General features: G+C 49.7%; 1 protein-coding gene across 1 annotated transcript in view; it reads left to right on the forward strand.

Annotated features, from left to right (window-relative positions):
• The window catches only part of DOK5 (docking protein 5), an 87,894-nt gene that overhangs the window by 26,006 nt on the left and 49,809 nt on the right, over positions 1-12,079 (forward strand). The gene's annotated exons all lie outside the window — the stretch shown is intronic.

The raw sequence follows: 12,079 nt of genomic DNA on the forward strand, positions 1-12,079 counted from the left end.
TGTATATTGTGTTATAGTTGTATATTGTGTTATATGTTGAGTGTGTATGTATGTGTGTGGGTGTGTACGGCGGGGGGAAACCCGGATATGGACATTTACTTTGTTTATGGATCATGGACTGTGGGTGAAGGGCCTTATATTGCTTTATATGGTTATTCTTATTGTTACAGTCTGTCTTTGTTGTGTTTTTTTACTTTTATAATAAAAGATCTACAAGATATAACTCAGGATCAGTACAGGGTAAGTAATGTATGTACACAGTGACTCCACCAGCAGAATACCGAGTGCAGCTCTGGAGTATAATACAGGATGTAACTCAGGATCAGTACAGGATAAGTAATGTATGTACACAGTGACTCCACCAGCAGAATAGTGAGTGCAGCTCTGGAGTATAATACAGCATGTAACTCAGGAGCAGTACAGGATACGTAATGTATGTACACAGTGACTCCACCAGCAGAATAGTGAGTGCAGCTCTGGAGTATAATACAGGATGTAACTCAGGAGCAGTATAGGATAAGTAATGTATATACACAGTGACTCCACTAGCAGAATAGTGAGTGCAGCTCTGGGGTATAATACAGGATGTAACTCATGAGCAGTACAGGATAAGTAATGTATGTACACAGTGACTGCACCAGCAGAATAGTGAGTGCAGCTCTGGGGTATAATACAGCATGTAACTCAGGATCAGTACAGGATAAGTAATGTATGTACACAGTGACTCCACCAGCAGAATAGTGAGTGCAGCTCTGGAGTATAATACATGATGTAACTCAGGAGCAGTACAGGATAAGTAATGTATGTACACAATGACTCCACCAGCAGAATAGTGAGTGCAGCTCTGGAGTATAATACAGGATGTAACTCAGGAGTAGTACAGGATAAGTAATGTATGTACACAGTGACTCCACCAGCAGAATAGTGAGTGCAGCTCTGGAGTATAATACAGGATGTAACTCAGGATCAGTACAGGATAAGTAATGTATGTACACAGTGACTCCACCAGCAGAATAGTGAGTGCAGCTCTGGAGTATAATACAGGATGTAACTCAGGATCAGTACAGGATAAGTAATGTATGTACCCATTGACTCCACCAGCAGAATAGTGAGTGCAGCTCTGGAGTATAATACAGGATGTAACTCAGGAGCAGTACAGGATAAGTAATGTATGTACACAGTGACTCCACCAGCAGAATAGTGAGTACAGCTCTGGAGTATAATACAGGATATAACTCAGGATCAGTACAGGATAAGTAATGTATGTACACAGTGACCCCACCAGCAGAATAGTGAGTGCAGCTCTGGAGTATAATACAGGATGTAACTCAGGATCAGTACAGGAGAAGTAATGTATGTACACAGTGACTCCACCAGCAGAATAGTGAGTGCAGCTCTGGAGGATAATACAGGATGTAACTCAGCATCAGTATTTATATATCTTATCTCAAGATATCACATGTAAATTAGGAGTCACACTTGGACTTTCCTTCTACGTAATCATTCCGATCCCCTCATCTAGTGGTGTTTTTCTGGTGACGCTCCCACTTTGACATTCCAGAATCAGACAGATATCACCCGGGATAGCGCGCCGTCTCCACAGACAAATCAGCAATTAGCAGACAAATGTCACAGTAAATGTCGGCCTTGTAGTTCCTCTGCTGACAGAACGGAGAATCCGGCAACGCTGCAGAGCTAAATAAACGGTGCAAAGTAACAGAGAAGTCGGCAAGACGGAATGTGCGAGAGGAAAGACACCAAGGTGCATTAACCCATTAAGTGCTGTCTGTCACTGCCGTGTAAAAAAAAAGCCTTGGTAGAAGAAGGTAGGAGAGGAGGGGGAGAGGTAAGAATCCTGACCATAGGAGCTTACAATCTGTAGGAAAGTCATTTGACTCAAGTCATACAGAGAAGTATTAAAAGTTACTGGGATCAGAGAGCGTCCTAAGGGCTCCCACACACTTGCATTTTTTTAACGCAATTGTCAATGGGACGCTCTAATGTTAAAAATGCGTCGCAGATTTGTGATTTGTGATTTTTGCTTGATGCGTTTTTAACATTAGAAAGTCTCATTGACACTGCGTGAAAAAAACATGCAAGAAAAACGCAAGTGTGCCGGAGCGCTAATGGGGAGGCACCGCTGATCTCTAAGTTATCCCATGCCCACAGGATAGGAGAGAACCTTTCCTCCTTGCAAAACCCCTTTAATCATAATAATCTTTATTTGTACAGCGCCAACTTATTCCGCAGCGCTTTCAAAGCTCATGGGGAACCCAAACAATACGAAAACTACAGAAATTACAAAAGTTACATGTGGTATGCAATTATTTGAAAACAAAGGGGTTGGGTGATACAGAAGGTATCGGGCAGGGGGTAGAGTGAGGAGGAACACAGCAATGCAACGAAAACATGTGATATACACAAACAGGGTGGGGGCAGTACAGAAGGTGCTGGGCAGGAAGTGTACATGATAGACAAAAGTGGAAAGCCATAAGGAGGGGCAGGGGGCATATTGTGGGGGTGCGAGACTAGGTAAGGAGGTTTGGTATGCTACTTTGAAGAGGTGTGTCTTTAAGGTGCATCTAAAGTTCAGTGCATTGGGGATGTCCGGATGCCTTGTGGTAGAGTGCTTCAGAGGATGGGTGCAGCTCTGGTGAAGTTCTGGAGGCAAGCATGTGAGGTTCCTATTAGAGGATGTTTAGTCTGAGTGTGTTAGCGTATCGGAGTGTGTGGGCTGGGTGGTGTACGGACAGGAGGGAGGCGATGTACAGTGGCAAGGGGCCATGGAGAGTTTTGTGGGTGAGGGTGATGAGTTTGAATTTAGTTCTGCAGTGGATGGGTAGCCAATGCAGTGACTGGCATAGTGCAGAGGCGTCTGAGAAACGTCTGGATAGGAAGATGAACCTAACTGCTGCATTTAGTATGGATTGCAGAGGGGAGAGTAAGCCATGTTCCTCAGGTGCAGGTGGCATGTTCGGGCCTCTTCTTCCGCTTGTAGAGCTTGTTGACCACTAGACGCCTCTACATCGCAGAGAAGAGATTTCACCGATTACCAGAGTCTAAGAGAGGGCACTTTATTGGAATGAGAGGAGCATCTGAGCAGACTGTTAGGAGGTGTTGGGACCAGTGGATGTGTGAGGGCACACAAGGTGACTGCGCTCAAGACACCCCCTACAGACCACCAGTAGAGAGGATCGTCTGACCAGACTGTTAGATGGTGTTGGGACCAGTGGATGTGTGAGGGAACACAAGGTTTCCGGGCTTAGGACGCCCCCTACAAACCACCAGTAAAGAGGAGCCTCTGACCAGACTGTTAGGAGATGTTGGGACCAGTGGATGAGTGAGGGCACACAAGGCTATCAGGTTCAGGACACTCCCTATAGACCACCATTAGAGAGGAGCGTCTGACCAGGCTGTTGGGAGGTGTTGGGACCAGTGGATGGGGGGCACACAAGGCGACTTGGCTCAGGACCACCCAACAGACCACCAGTAGAGAGGAGCATCTGACCAGACTGTTGGGAGGTGTTGGGACCAGTGGATGTGTGAGGGCACAGAAGGTGACAGGGCTCAGGACACCCCTTTCAGACCACCAGTAGAGAGGATCGTCTGACCAGACTGTTAGGAGGTGTTGGGACCAGTGGATGTGTGAGGGCACATAAGGTGACTGGGCTCAGGATGCTCCCTACAGACCACCAATAGAAAGGATCGCCTGAGCAGACTGTTAGAAGTTATTGGGATCAGTGGATGTGTGAGGACACACAAGGTGACCGGGCTCAGGACACCCCCTACAGACAACCAGTAAAGAGCAGTGTCTGACCAGACTGTTAGAAGGTGTTGGGACCAGTGGATATGGGAGAGCACACAAGGTGACTGGGCTCAGAACATCCCCTAGAGACCACCAGTAAAGAGGAGCCTCTTACTAGACTGTTAGGAGGTGTTGAGACCAGTTGCTGTGTGAGGGCACACAAGGTGACCGGGCTCAGGACGCCCCCTACAGACCACCAGTAAAGAGGATGTCTGACCAGACTGTTAGGAAGTATTGTGACCAGTGGATGTGTGAGGACACACAAGGTGACCTGGCTCAGGGCACCCCCTAGGGACCACCAGTAGAGAGGAGCATCTAACCAGACTGCTAGGAGGTTTTGGGACCAGTGGGTAGGGGCACACAAGGTGACCTGGCTCAGGATGACCCCTACAGACCACCAGTAAAGAGAAGCGTCTGACCAGACTGTTAGGAGGTGTTGGGACCAGTGGATGTGTGAGGATACACAAGATAACCGGGCTCAGGACACCCCCTGTGGACCACCAGTAGAGAGGAGCGTCTGAGCAGACTGTTAGGAGGTGTTGGGACCAGTGGATGTGTGAGGGCACGGAAGGTGACCGGCTCAAGACACCCCCTTCAGACCACCAGTAGAGAGGATCGTCTGACCAGGCTGTTCGAAGGTATTAGGATCAGTCGATGTGTGAGGACACACTAGGTGACCGGGCTCAGGACACCCCCTAGAGACGACCAGTAGAGAGGAGCATTTGACCAGACTGTTAGGAGGTGTTGGGACCAGTGGATGGTGGCACACAAGGTGACCGGGCTCACGATGCCCCCTACAGACCACCAGTAAAGGGCAGTGTCTGACCAGACTGTTAGGAGGTGTTGGAACCAGTGGATATGTGATGGCACAAAAGGTGACTGGGCTCAGGATGTCCCCTACAGACCACCAGTAGAGAGGAGCATCTGACCAGACTGTTTGGAGGTATTGGGACCAGTGGCTGTGTGAAGGCACACAAGGTCACCGGGCTCAGAACGCCCCCTTTCAGACCACCAGTAGAGAGGATCGTCTGACCAGACTGTTAGAAAGTATTGGGACTAGTGGATGTGTGAGGACACACAAGGTGACCGAGCTCAGGACACCTCTTAGGGACCACCAGTAGAGAGGAGCATCTGACCAGACTGTTCGGAGGTGTGGGGACCAGTGGATGGGGTGACACAAGGTGACTGGGTTCAGGACACCCCCTACAGACCATCAGTAGAGAGGATCGTCTGACCAAACTGTTTGGAGGTGTTGGGACTAGAGGATGGGGGCACACAAGGCAACTTGCTTTAGGAGCACCCGACAGACCACCAATAGAGAGGAGCATCTGACCAGACTGTTAGGGGGTGTTAGGACCAGTGGATGTGCGACAGCACACAAGATGATCGGGCTCAGAAAGCTCCTTACAGACCACCAGTAGAGAGGAGAGTCTGACCAGACTGTTAGGAGGTGTTGGGACCAGTGGATGGGGGCAGACAAGGTGACCAGTCTCAGGACCACCCGACAGACCAACAGTAGAGAGGAGTGTCTAACCAGACTGTTAGGAGGTGTTGGGACCAGTGGATGTGTGAGGATACACAAGGTGACGGGGCTCAGGACGCCCTCTACAGACTACCAGTAGAGAGGAGCATCTGACCAGACTGTTATGGGGTATTGGAACCAATGGATTGGTGCACACAAGGTGACTGGGCTCAGGTCGCCCCTGCAGACCACCAGTAGAGAGGAGCATCTAACCAGACTGTTAGGAGGTTTTGGGACCAGTGGATGGGGGCACACAAGGTGACGGGGCTCAGGACGCCCCCTACAGACTACCAGTAGAGAGGAGCGTCTGACCAGACTGTTATGGGGTATTGGAACCAGTGGATGGAGGCACACAAGGTGACCTGGCTCAGGACGCCCTCTACAGACCACCTGTAGAGAGAAGCGTCTGACCAGAATGTTAGGAGGTGTTGGGACCAGTGGATGGGGACACACAAGGTGACCGGGCTCAGGACCCCCTACAGTCCACCAGTAGAGAGGAGCGTTTGATAATCCGACAAGCACCAGCAGCCTTAACTGTTTTGTTGTCTGCCATCCAGAGACAGAGGGTGCCATCGTTACACCTCTGTGTGTGTGTTGGCACCATTTACAGGGTCTTGGCTGAAGGACATTTGGTCTCATGGCCCCTATGACATGTATGGCCTCTGACCCTCGCCGTCGCCCACATTACATGTACAGCCTCTGACACCCACCATCCCCTCCATTTGCAGTGGTGTTATGAACAATGAAACTGGACGCTACGGAGAGGAACCAAGTTGTCTTCAGCGATGAATCCAGGTTTTGTTTGGGCGCTGACGACGGCCGTGTTCGTAATCACCCCCCAACATTGTCATGCTTCCGTGGCTGGCCGGTCACCAGATTTATTACCAATAGAACATGTATGGCACCATACGGGACACCAACTTCCATAGCCGACGAATTTCCATGATCTAGAGGCTCAGTTACAGCAAATGTGGTAGGATATGCGGCAGGATACCATACAGAACCTGTATGCCTCCATGCCTGCCCGTATCACATCTTGTTTCCTAACACCGATTCTATATATATATATATATATATATATATATATATATATATATATATATACATACACTCCTTCTGGGGTGGATTGTTTTGGGCAATGACTGTAGTTTCTTAGTAATGAGGATATTTTGCGCCACGTCTACATTTCTCAGCCGATGACCCCAACATTACTGCTGGGTCCGGCATCCTGAGGTTCGGCGCAGGCGAGGACAGCTGCACAACCAGACAATAACTCTGCTGTCTGCAAGACTCAGACAAGTAATACGATTCTGGACTAATATAGAATAAACAGGAGTCCTAAGATGGAAATGAGCGCGACTGTGTATGATGGGGGCTGTATAGGCGGAAAATGTCATATATATAGAGCGGCGTGTAACCCTATCTGTGTAATGCAAGAGATCATTATATTATTATGCCTGGACTGTGACATCAGGAACTCTGCATACTCTGAACGGCCGACGGCGGTCATGGCGGATTGGAGCTCATACCGGGTCTTGGGGCTTCGTGGTTACTTGTTACTGTCACCTTCTCACCATCTAATAAATGCCATGTAACGGACGGGAGTATATAACGTGCAAATATGTGTGGGTATTCAAAGGCATTAGGGGGGATCTGTGAGGAGGTACAAGAGGGGAAGGGGCGCATATGCTGCAATTACATCGGGGCGCTGTGCTGTCTGCGTCCACCTCCGGTCCCAGCGATGATATGCAAGTAATATCAGCGCCCGCTGTGTATTATAATGGAGCTTGTGGCGGGAGTATCTACCCCGTCTATTATTGTCAGTTCTCTGGTGTAATGCGCTTACTTGCCCTTTAAGACCATTTACTACAACAGGTGAGTTACCTCATTTGCATATTTCCCTATTTAACATATCATGTAATAAACCCTCATTTAGTTTTCTAATTTATACAACAGAGAGACTTCTCACAAATTGAGTCACGCTTCAGCTCGCGCCTCATTTATTACAAACGTAGACGGAGTTTGCAGCAGGTTCAATTAGTGAAACCCTCGATGTGCTCGACAGTCGGGGGAGGGGAGCATCCCGCGGGGTCTATTGTGTTTGTTGACCATTAATAAAGTCACAATTTCCATTTAAAAAAGTGAAACATTTTTTTCGTTTTTCTAAAATGTAATTTTATTTGTGTTTCTTTGTGGCAGTGAAACGCGTCAGTCCTTAATGATCTGGTGATGTAACGCATCGGCTGCCAGATGTTTTAACATTGATTAAAGGTTTACAGGGATGGATATTTCCCCAGGCGGAGGGAATATTGCTTTCCTAGTTTAACGATGGGCCCTCAAGGACGCCGACAATCTACATCTTAATCAAATGGCGTTCAAGAGACGAACATCAAAAATATCAGCCAGATAGAATGTGCAGTGTTCCCTTTAAGGGTTAATTATAGCAGTGAAGTGTTCCCTTTAAGGGTTAATTATATCGGTGCATGTGACGGCCGGTAGGTTCTGTATATGAAGAAGCGCTGGCGTTTTTTTGAGTAATTCATTGTACAACTGCAATTGGAGACGAGCAGATTATTCCACGCGTTTTGAGTTCTGCTGATTCAGCAGTCCTCCCACGTGGATTTGGCTGAATATTGGGGTTTCTGTTGGTGTATAGGGCCGGAGTCTTGGCAGCTCCATTTGCCTTCTTGTGTCCCACTGGCAGCGAATCAGCTTTTTAGTCCAATTGAGCCGTAATTTCTGCCTGAAATGCGTCAGTAAGAGACATGATGGCTTTTGCCTCTTGTAGCCTAGTCAGATGGCTGAGCTTGCGATACATTCAGCACTGAGGCGTGGGGTAGTTCGGACCTCCGAAATGTTCCATTTGTATACAGTTTGTACGGGGGATCGTAGGAGGGCTTCTTCTTCTATATGGGGCCACAAGACGGAGAAAAAAAATCCCAAGAACCAGCAGCCTCAGGGGGTTTCCATATTGTTGCATTTCTGTACAACGGAAGTAGGGTTGGCACCCGTCCGTTAATTCACCAGCCTGGCCAGCATTTTGCCCGCCAGACCGGTGCCAGTATGTTTTTTTTTACCAGACATATTATAGGTCGGTATTTTTGAATACCAGCCCGGACCGCCCATCTGACACTGAGGCTGGTATTCTCAGTGATTCCCAACTGGGGTGCCACAGCTCTCCGCTGGTAATCACACTGGGGGGAGTCTAATACTCACCTACTGCCGGCGTTCCGGTGCGCTTGCGGGTCCCCTTTGCCTCCAGCAAAGATAATGATTTGATTGGGTAGCCAGTGCCAATGTCAGCCAATTAGAAGCCGGCGTTGGGTTAACCAATCACAGCCATTCAATGACGTCATTGAATGGCTATGATTGGTTAACCCAGCTCCGGCTTTCATTGGCTGATGCTGGTGCTGGGCTAGCCAATCAGAGCATTATGTTTGCTGGAGGCGGGGAATTCAAGCTCCGCTTCCAGAAAGAAATACTCTTCCGGCACGGAGGACATTGTGTGAGGATATTACTGTGGGGGGTTGCTATTTCTACTGGGGTGACTGTGTCCAGTGATGCAGCAGCCAGCAAGGCTGTGATCACTAGAGGTCACCGGGTGCCCGGAGGTCAAATAATATGCCGTTATAAGCCATGCCCACAAGCCACGCCCCCTTTTAAAACCATGGACGATATTTTTTCGTGACATAGGTGGCAACCCTAAACGGAAGTGACAACCATTCCGGCCACCACTAGATGGCGCCCAAAGTGGTTGTGACCTTTTCAGACCTTGGAGGAGAGTTAAGGCATCAGCCCTTAGGAGGCAGTAAGACACCAGTTAGGGTGCCTTTACACAGAGCAGAGTTCGCTCCTGCAGACAGGTAAGTTGTTCACTCATTCGTTGTACCAATGAATGAGAACGACTGAATGATCAGTATTTAAACCAGAAGATCAGTGAACGAGCCAATGATGACCTTGCTGGAGGTGAACACTGAGGGGTCCGCAAACGAGTTATTGTTCATCGTTCGATCGTTGGCCGTATTTACACTGATCGATTATCGCTCACATTCATACGATCCAGTGATTTTGTTTTTTTATTATAATCATTCCATATAAAGTCCCTTTAATTCACCTGAAGTAGAAGCCGTAAAATCAGTTGACTTGTGAATCAGAGGAGTTGCTCTTAAAAAGGACTGAGTTACTATTTTGTGTGATAGTGTCTCCTGCGTTGCCGTATCTAAGCCTATTATGTGTGATACTGTCTGCTGAGCTCCTGTACCGAATGTATCCAGTGCTCGCCTTCGGTTAGATGGCACCCTGTATGGAATTTTGGCTGCTCCTGCTCCGATACTATAAATATAACATCAGAACCAAGCTCAGTACATAAATACAGTACCAGAATCAAGGTCATGACATAAATACAGTGCCAGAGCTAGTCTCAGTACATAAAGACAGGGCCAGAACCAAGCTCCTAACATAAGTACAGAACCAGAACCAAGATCATACAATAAAAAGAGCATTAGGACCAACATTGGTACATAAATACATGAGCTTTATGTCTAATCCTATCATTAAGGGATTCTGTCTGCTGAGAACCATAACAAAAGCATTGATTGGTTTTGCGCTCTCAGTAATGGCGGCTCGGATTCGCTTCATAAATCATCATTTGGGGCACCTGGACACGGGGCCACTCTTGCCCTCATGTCGGCCATCTTGGCGTTACTGGCATCATCCGACTCTCCAGATATAAATGTGTTCAGCCCTGCAGACGCCGCGGGGAAGGAGCAGCTTCTTGGACACTCAGGATCTGCTGTCCGAGCACTAAACAGGCAGGAGAAACCTGGACCGTGTCAGGAGCGTCCCGTAAATGTGGGATTTATTTGTTACCCTTTTCCCTGCCAGAGGAGGGCTGGACAGATATTACACACAACATCTTATACGGATTTCTCCGCAGAGAAAAGATTTATCTTTAGGTCACAAAATTTCAAATAGAATCCTTCAATTTCAACAAAACAGACTATAACATTAAATTTGCGCTCTGGGCGTGTTTACCGCAGTTCAGGCATCCAACAGTTGACCGATGACGGCTCTATGGTTGTAGACTTGTTCATCACCAGTGATGATCGACGAGATTTGTCAGTTGGCCTCTCATTACATTGGACTGAGAACCGAGAACCGAGAACCAATCTGTGTAAAAGGATCCTTATATACTGACAGTAATTGGTTGCAGCAGTCACAAGTCCCTGTGATGGGAGTCATCACTGCAGCTGGAGGAAGAGTACAGCAGGGGGCCGAACAGCCAGGGATCAGGTGGGGGACTGAGCACCACTAGAGCGGGATCAGCCAGGGATCAGGTGGGGGACTGAGCACCACTAGAGTGAGATCAGCCAGGGATCAGGTGGGGGACTGAGCACCACTAGAGCGGGATTAGCCAGGGATCAGGAAGGGGACTGAGCACCACTAGAGCGGGATCAGCCAGGGATCAGGAATGGGACTGAGCACCACTAGAGCGGGATCAGCCAGGGATCAGGTGGGGGACTGAGCACCACTAGAGCGGGATCAGCCAGGGATCAGGTGGGGGACTGAGCACCACTAGAGTGAGATCAGCCAGGGATCAGGTGGGGGACTGAGCACCACTGGAGCGGGATCAGCCAGGGATCAGGTGGGGGACTGAGCACCACTAGAGCGGGATCAGCCAGGGATCAGGTGGGGGACTGAGCACCACTAGAGCGGGATCAGCCAGGGATCAGGTGGGGGACTGAGCACCACTAGAGTGGGATCAGCCAGGGATCAGGTGGGGGACTGAGCACCACTAGAGTGGGATCAGCCAGGGCTCAGGTGGGGGACTGAGCACAACTGGAGCGGGATCAGCCAGGGATCAGGTGGGGGACTGAGCACCACTAGAGCGGGATCAGCCAGGGATCAGGTGGGGGACTGAGCACAACTGGAGCGGGATCAGCCAGGGATCAGGTGGGGGACTGAGCACCACTAGAGCGGGATCAGCCAGGGATCAGGTGGGGGACTGAGCACCACTAGAGCGGGATCAGCTAGAGATCAGGTGGGGAACTGAGCACCACTAGAGCGGGATCAGCCAGGGATCAGGTGGGGGACTGAGCACCACTAGAGCGGGATCAGCCAGGGATCAGGTGGGGACTGAGCACTACTAGAGCAGGATCAGGTGGGGGACTGGGCACCACTAGAGCGGGATCAGCCAGGGATCAGGTGTGGGACTGAGCACCACCGGAGCGGGATCAGCCAGGGATCAGGTGGGGGACTGAGCACCACTAGAGTGGGATCAGCCAGGGATCAGGCGGAGGACTGAGCACCACCGGAGCAGCAGAAGCCAAGGATCAGGTGGTGGACTGAACACTATCAGAGCAGGAGCAGCCAGGTATTAGGCAGGGGACCGAGCACCACTGGAGCAGAAGCAGGCAGGGATCAGGTGGTGGACTGAGCACTATCAGAATGGGATCAGCCAGGGATCAGGAAGGGGACTGAGCACCACCGGAGCAGAAGCAGGCAGGGATCAGGTGGTGGACTGAGCACTATCAGAATGGGATCAGCCAGGGATCAGGAAGGGGACTGAGCACCACCGGAGCAGAAGCAGCCAGAGATCAGGTGGTGGTCTGAGCACTATCAGATCAGGAGCAGTCAGGTATTAGGCAGGGGACCGAGCACCACCGGAGCAGAAGCAGGCAGGGATCAGGTGGTGGACTGAGCACTATCAGAGCTGGAGCAACCAGGGATCAGTTGGGAGACCGAGCACCTCC

The sequence above is a fragment of the Eleutherodactylus coqui genome, chromosome 13 (assembly GCF_035609145.1).
Source record: "Eleutherodactylus coqui strain aEleCoq1 chromosome 13, aEleCoq1.hap1, whole genome shotgun sequence".
In the NCBI taxonomy this organism is placed as follows: Eukaryota; Metazoa; Chordata; class Amphibia; order Anura; family Eleutherodactylidae; genus Eleutherodactylus; species Eleutherodactylus coqui.